An 8,611-nucleotide genomic window follows, 5' to 3' on the forward strand; every position below is an offset into this window, starting at 1 on the left:
GGAGGGGGAGGAGAAGGAGGGGGAGGGGGAGGAGGAGGAGGAGAGAAAGACATCAAATGCCAAGTAGATGAACTTGCAGACATTTCTCAAAATCATGTAATTTAATTACTTAATATTGTAGTCCATAATTCTGTTTTTGAGAAATGTCAGGTACATAAAAAAACAGTTATGTGGAAAAAATGAAAGTACAGTTTACAAACTATGCACATTCCAGTTTTAACATATATATTGTAGAGAAAACTTTTGTATACAATGTGAACAGAAAAAGACAGAGAGAAACTATCCCAAGTTGTTGCAAACATTATCTACACGTAGAACTAAATACAACCATAAAGCAGTAGCTAGCTCCATTATAAACCCAACATCTGCACAGGTACGGATGAAATGCCATCTCCATCATGGACGACAGGGTTTCTTAGGTTCTCAGTGACAGGATATAGAACACTGCTCACACCAACTGCCCTGTAAGACTCCTAACATTACCCAAGTCCAGCAAGTCTCAATAACCTCCAGGAAAAACAAACATTCCTCCCTTCAGGTATAATTAATCTCCCTTTTAAAACTATAGTTTCTTATTAATACAAATATTAATGCATCATCTTCTCATATACAAAATATGCTATTAAAATTCCAATATTTCATTATCTAAGAATCTGGATTTTTACGTCCTCTGAGGCAAAATAAATAAGTGAAGTGTGCGTGCGTGCGTGTGTGGGTGTGTGTGTGTGTGTTTGACAAACTCATTTATTTATGACAAATTGCCCTGAACCTGTTTCACATATGGCTAAGGGTATTTTTACTAGCTCTTTTGAACAGAATCCCATCCTTCAAACTGACAGTTATGGTTGCTCTAAAAAAAAAAAAAAAAGTCATTTTGAAAGTCGGTCTTAAAATAGCATTTCGAATCAACACCACCAACTTTTTAAACTGTTTTAAAGATGCGTTAAAGTGCCTGGATCAAGAAGCTTTGTTATGTCTGCCTTTAAGAAACAAACTGCTTCTTGAGCCAAGGCCACGCTGCCTGTCTCCCAGCGACAGGCTTCTTCTGCACCGTCCTCTCTGTTACCTGTTCTCCCATTTCCCTTCTATCTTGAGGAAATCAGGGCAAACAGCTCTTCTTTGTGCTCCATTTCTGTGGTTACTATGGTAGTGACCTGAATTTTGCCCCAGGGCTAGGCCTACTTAAGAGTGGGAGAGAAAGTCAGGCCTTAAAGAATGCAAGAGAATGTCAGGGCAATGGTCAGCACCTTTAAACATTTATTTTTTCAATTGAAACAGCCTTTTGGCCAAAATCTATAAAGCCCTGACCTGACTCAGACTTCTTGGCATGCCATGCCAGTCATTGGCACTGTGAGGCGAACCCCATGACTCTGGCCACACCCTCAACCTCCCCCTGACACTAACAAGTGTGAAATCTCTGCTCTCAGCAGCCCCCAAGTTACTCCCTCGCACTCCTCTTGTCTTTTCTGGTTCATGACTCTGTTCCTACATGGGTACCATTCTGCGGGGGCCTAGGGGGAGGGGGGTGGTTGATGGAAAACAAGTGGGACGGAGCATAGGACATGGAGCCTGCCAAACGCATGTGTCTGTGAGAATGACACCATCATTAATGAGATGTGGAGGTAAGAAGAGTGGCCATGACAAAAGAAATAAACACTTTCTGTTTCCACAGGTTTTCTTCATTCTCTACAAGGTAACTTGCTTGGATATCCACATCAAGTAAACCAATAGTTTTCAAAAATTATCCCTGAAAAAGGGAAACATTTTTAGTGTCTCCCCTAGGTTGGAACTGAGCAGCAGATATGCCCACTGCTTCATCAAGAGCCTACCCACCTGCTCCTCAGCTTCCCAGCCAAGATCTCCAGTGCCCTGAGGGACACAACCATCAGGCCTGAGAATATACACACAAGTAACATTATATAGTCTGAGCAGGTGATATGCAGTGTGTGTGTGTGTGTGTGTGTGTGTGTGTGTGTGTGTGCAATTAAAATTAATAAAAAAGAGATAATGAATTTAAAAGAGAAGTGAAAGAGATATATGGGAAAGTTTGGAATAAGGAAAGGAAAGGAGAAATGCTGCAATTATAGTTATTATTAATTTTTAATGTGAAGCAGATAAATACAGGCTGTCCTTGAGTCAGGGCGGGTGTTCAGCTATAGCATACTCTAATCTGTAACTTTAGAATCAGGAGTCACTATGACTTTCAACATTGTTTTGATTCTAGAGTATAAAGAAAAGTATCCTACAATAGTGTTTAATAGCTGAGAGTCCATAAAGTCAGAGGCTCGAGTTCTTAAAATGATGTTTTCCTCCTAAATTGTCTTAAAAGTTAAAGAAAATATTTTTGTGATAAGCTTTTTGCAAATTAGTTATAAAAGAGAAAATCAAGAGGTAAAAGTTAGAACTATTAGACAGAGAAGTTGTTTTGAGAATTTCATAAAAGAAAAGAAAAAATAACAAAGTCCCCAAATTTCATAACCTGTTAAGTGGATGTTCAGAAACACAATGAATTTTCTTTTAAGTTCCTATGAAACTAAAAAAAAACAATGGGTTCAGTTTCAGTATTAAAGAGTCAAAGGACAGGCTTTGAGATATTAACTAGGCTTTAATTACTTCCTGCTAGAACATAAGTTTTATTGGCTTATACCACACTATATTGCAATTGTTTATTGATGGCTTTTTAAATTTAAGGTTACTTGTAAAACTTTTTACCAAGCAATGAGTTTGTCTGAGAATAAAATCTAGGCTTTATTGATCTTTGTTTACACATTAATTCATTCAACATTCCTACCGAATGTTAAGTAGCTTCATGCTAAATACTCATAATTAAGTAAATATAATGAAAACGTCACGGTCCCTAACTATTAAAAATAAAATGTATTACAAGAACAAGAAGACAGACTATTGAAGTAGCGGGTCTTAGAGTTCACCAGAACAGTGCACAGGAGGATGGGGAACTGAGAGCTGGCTCACCCACACTAGCAGACATAGTTCCTGTTACCATGGAAGCTTCAGCTAGCATCTGACAATGCTTAGGTTAAAAAGTGGACTGCTGAACTGCGTGGCAGACGATACAGCACATCCTAGTGGGGTGACAGGTTTAAGGGTCACACAGACTTCAGAGAGGATCCTGCGTTCTGAGTAGCCACTCAACAACAAGGTGTGGAACGCTCATCGTGACTCTGAAGCAGTGGTGATGAACTGGGAAAACAAAGAACCACTGCTAGGCAAACATTCCCGGGGATCCTGGTGACGAGGACGGACTCGGACACACCCTTGGCCAGGAACTGAGAACATGGTGAACACACACACACCTGAGAAATACTGAGGAGACAGAACACGAAGGACGCAAATTCCCAGTGAGGAGACAGAAAGTAATCAAGGATTTCTGGGTAGGCCTAGGCTCCTAGTCAGGCATCATGGAAAATAACAAATCAACATTCCAGGCTACCCATCATGTAACACATGAAGAGGCTACCTATCATGCAACACACGAAGAGGAGGAGAGCTGGCTGGGTGAGTCTGTCTTCATAGGTGCTGCAAGAACTCCAAGAAAGCTGTGAACTTCCCCTATTCACTAGAAAGACTTGCGGACGCTAGTACTGAGCACACATGTAGTCATCAAATGAGAATTATGCTTACTATAATTGTGGGTAAGATAGCACCTACGACGCCCTTTTCCACTGAATGGATACAGGGTCCTCTCAAAAAATGTGTCTGTGAGGATGACACCATCGTTAATGAGATGTGGAGGTAAGAAGAGTGGCCATGACAAAAAAAATAAACACTTTCTGTTCCCACAGGTTTCCTTCATTCTCTACAAGGTAACTTGCTTGGATATCCACATCAAGTAAACCAATAGTTTTCAAAAATTACCCCTGAAAAAGGGAAACATTTTTAGTGTCTCCCCTAGGTTGGAACTGAGCAGCAGATATGCCCACTGCTTCATCAAGAGCCTACCTACCTGCTCCTCAGCTTCCCAGCCAAGATCTCCAGTGACCTGAGGGACACAACCATCAGGCCTGAGAACATACACACAAGTAACATTATATAGTTACTAAGATAAGCACCTACGACGCCCTTTTCCACTGAATGGATACAGGGTCCTCTCAAAAACAGCTACCCTCCTGATTTTTAAATTTCTGTTAAAATTCCAGACATTCATCCTCCAGATCCCAAAATTATCTTTGAACTCCAGCCTCCCTGATCCTCCAGACCCCATGAGCTGGTAGACGTAATGAATTCTGCACAGCCAATGGCCTGCCCACCGCTCCCTCTCTTCCCAGACATCTGTGCTAGGTACTCTGTGTTCATCCCAGGTAGGCCGAAGCATAATGCCAAATGCTCTCTTGCAAAACTCAGTACCAAGTATCTTCTGACAGATTAAAGAGGCAACCCCAGGCCAGGTGTTTAAAGCCAGTTACATGGCATTTTCTTCATGGGAAAATACAAGGCCTGCTATTCCAGAGTTTGTCTCTACCACCTTGCATCCTTGGACCACTCTTGCCTTATGCATTAGTAATCTGCTGGCTCCACCAGGAGAAAAATGTGACACAGTTATTTCTCATCTAGAGGTGCCCGAGGATTTGATCACGGCAAATACTCAGTGTTTGTTGAATTTAACTAAAATGTTAATGTGTTCCTGCAGGTTTACAGCCAAATCAATTCATCAGTGACCCACTAGGAATGAACAAACGTGTCTGCTCACAATAGCTGAAACTGTCTTCTCCATAATCAAAAACTATGGTGTGTACTGTGTCCAGAACATATGTGTTCACCAATTATTGTCGATGTAACTTAAGAATTCTGAGAAAATGGATTATATATAAATAACTTTTGATCTTGAGAAAAGAAACACATTTTGTAAAAGTAACCCTTACAATCCTAAAATGGGCCAAAAAAATAGCCTTAAGCTTTCAAAGCAACATGAAATGGCTTAAATTGCATTTTTTTAAAAAAAAATAAGTTAAAAAGGGCCAGAACATTAATTAGAGATAATCTGTCTTCCTTAAGTTGTCTCTTGGATTTTCACCTAGGCACACCATTTAAAGGTACTTTTTTCACTATGTTTATAAAACTGCAAAAAGCAGAGGTAGCCATTTATAATTCACATGCATATATAAACAGAAAAACACAATAAATCAATATAACACCAAAAGATTCTATGCAAACTGTGACAGCTTTAAAACAGGCAACCTAAATATATAGCCAAAGAGCTCACAAAACTCAGCGTGCATTGCTGACTTTGGACATGATCACCAAATTTAACAAGGTGTTCCTGAGAGAAACAAAATAAGACAGGTCCCCGGAGCATCCAATCAAGATGGCAGATGTATCTGAACTCAAGGGCAAATTCCTCCAGGCTAATATTGTGCTTGGCACCAAATAAAAATTGTAACATTTAAATATCCTATTTAAGTAATACTCTAGAATGTAGAAAACTACTTCTCATAATGCCAGCATTGAACATAGAAGGAAAAAAATCAGCAAATTCTAATGCCTAGATATGATAGAAGTCTGCAGGTCTATAAAAGATTTATGCAGATGAAAACTTGCCATACCACGTGATGAACCTGAAGGAGCCCACTTATCTTTCATCGATAGAACATCCCAAGCATTCGTCACTGAGCCATACTTATCACAGATGTAAAATTCAGAAACACAGATGGGAGGAAGGAGGAATTTGTGCCTAAGGGGCAGTCTCTGCTGCATGAAATCAAATGCCGCTGGCTACATTCACTCAATTATTATGTAGTTCTGAATACTGCCAATCAACATCTGGAACAACTGAGAAAAACTATTTTCCACCAACATCCATCACTATCACGTCCATTTATCTTTTAAAATCTTGAGTTGTTTGTGTTTTGTTTTGTTTTGTTTTTTAATCTTTGTGAAAAGATGGATAGAGTCCTTATAAATACCTGAACTCTCACTAAGGCAACACTGCTTCCGGGAACACATTGCAAAGCACTTCTGTGATTTTCTTTATATTTGAATTTGATATGTGCTTAGAATTTTTAAAGCATCCCTTCTGACTTGTTCTACCACTGGGTGAAACTTTGGGTTGGTCTTTGAAATTATGCTCAAACAATGTTGTTAAGCGTGAAGCATGGGATATGGCTGACTAATGTTAGGAAACCGGTATATGGTCAATAGAAACGAGAGTGACACCTAGCAAAATGACTCAGCAAGTAAAGGCACCCGCTGCCTGACCTGAGGTTTGCTCTCTGGAACTCACATGGTGGAAACAGAGAGTTGTCCTCTAACCTCTATAAGCAAGTCTGGGCTAGTCCATGCCTAAACACACAAACTAAATTTAAAAGAAAACTGTGGGGTGTGTTCACCAAGATAAATACTTATCTTCAATATTGTTTATATTTGTGCCTTTTTCTGGTTACAGATCAATGAGAAAATGATTGCTCTTCACTTCTTTCCCTTGTCTATTTTTTTCTAAATGCCCATCATTAAAAAATCATATTTCTCAGGGCTGGGCATCTGGTTCAGTTGATAAACAAGCATGTGAACCTAAGTTCAGATCATAATACTCATATAAATGAAAGGTGCAATAGCATGTACCTGCAATCCCAGGACTATGGGGCTAGAGACAGGCTGACCCCATAGCTCTACAGCCATCCTGTCTAGCTAAAACAGCAGTCCCAAGTTCAGTGAGAAGCCCTATCTCAAAAGGTAGGGTAGAGAAGCCAATTAAGGACAATATACCAGCCATCAACCTCAGACCTCAGCATGTGACCATGTGAGTGAGCACATCCTCACACATTTGTGGCCTATGCACATGTGTACACACACAATCATACACTACTTGTATTGCGGAGAAAAGGAAAAAGGAAAAGGTAGACATAGACTGTGAAAGTGTCTATGTGTATCCAACCCGTGCTGTTGGTATGGGAGAGAGAGAGAGACATCCCTAAGTTCACTGGGGTCTGCCTAATGGCAGTGTTCTGGAGAGGAAAATGTATGGTATATTTCTGATCTAATAGACATGATGGAAGGCACTTCTTAGAAGCAGAGTGAAAAACAGTGAACTGTTCATCAGACAGTAAGGTAGCTGACTCTAGGTGTTCCTTTAGGGTCTCAACTCTTCACAGTCTCTTGGAAATGCTAATGCTGAGAAAATAATTATAATACAAACACCTTGTTATTCATACTGGTTTTCTCCAATGTAAGAAAGAGTAAGTCCTGCCTAGAATTCTAGGTGGAAGAAGGCACTATATAAAGCACAGCTCAGTCAAAGTTCTAATTTTACCTTGTGTCTCCCATGAAAAAATGAAATAAAACAATTAAGAGTTTCCAAATAGGAGTGATCCATATATGTCAAATAAATGTGTTCCGTGCCTAAGGGCAGAGAGGCACAGAAAAATTCACTTTCAGAAAGGCAAGGGATCTCTTCCAAAACTAAAAGCAAATAGCAGAATCCCCAAAACAACATAAGCTAGTCAAGACATAACAACCATAACTGGCAGCATCCCAGTGCCACAGGCAACCCTCCAGAGCGGCTTACTCATCGTTATGTTAACTTCTCGACTATAGGTTTTCTGTAGACCAAGTCTGAGCAGGAGCCAGAACTTTAACGATTACTCAGAATCTAGAGCATAGAATTATCTTTGAGCTGACTGACAATCTAATCGAGTACATGCCAAACTGTGCCGAGGGGTGGTAACTAGGAACACCTCCCGCTAGCCCAGTTCTAAGGAGAACACATCGGATTTTATCTATGAACGCAGGGCTTTAGCAAACGACTTCATCTGAACAGCTTTGAGACTAAAGGAATCATTAAACTCTTGATTTTTCAATTGGAAAACGAGTCCAAGAAGGTACATTCATCTGGTGGAATTTCATAACTTGAAATCAAGGCCTTGTAGATCAACAAGTATTGACCACCTCCTATTAGGAGGTACCACCTAGAGTGGGCTCTGAAGGCCCAAGTGCCAGCAAGCTCAGTATCTAAATAACGTCTTTTATTTAAAACACTTTTCATCAGGCTAGAGAATTGTCTCAGCAGTTAATAGCTGCTGACATTCCTGACTTGATATATGACTGTAACATAGGGATTCAAATCTGTTAAATCTAAGATTTCTCATTAGCAAATAGGAGTACTGTATTCCCATCAATACCCAGACAGTATCTATAGAGACAGCAGTATATAAAATAAATGCCTGATATTTTATGTACAGACATATTACTCATATCATATTATCTTCTAATTGGTAATTTTAATTGAAGAAGACGTTTATGCATCCAAACACTGATGATATTAAATCTTGTAAACATCATAAAATTTCATCATCGTGTCCATACAATGCACAGAAATCCAGTCAAAAATTATAAATCAAAGTAAATAAAGATTAGTTAAACAGAAAGCTAACTTGCATGATTATAATATCGAAAGTTGCATGGCAGGAAATGGATCAATGACACAGCATGTCTAACTTGTCCTCATTGTGATATACAAATGTGTGTGTGTGCGCGCGCACACACACGTGCACCCAAAAGCAACAGAGGTGCAGCATTGAGTAGTTCTTAAAACGTCCTCCAGTATCCAATATAAAGAGGAAAGTTTAGCACCACCCAAAGAACATACATTGACAATGCA

This window comes from Mus caroli, chromosome 3 (assembly GCF_900094665.2).
Source record: "Mus caroli chromosome 3, CAROLI_EIJ_v1.1, whole genome shotgun sequence".
NCBI classification, from domain to species: Eukaryota; Metazoa; Chordata; class Mammalia; order Rodentia; family Muridae; genus Mus; species Mus caroli.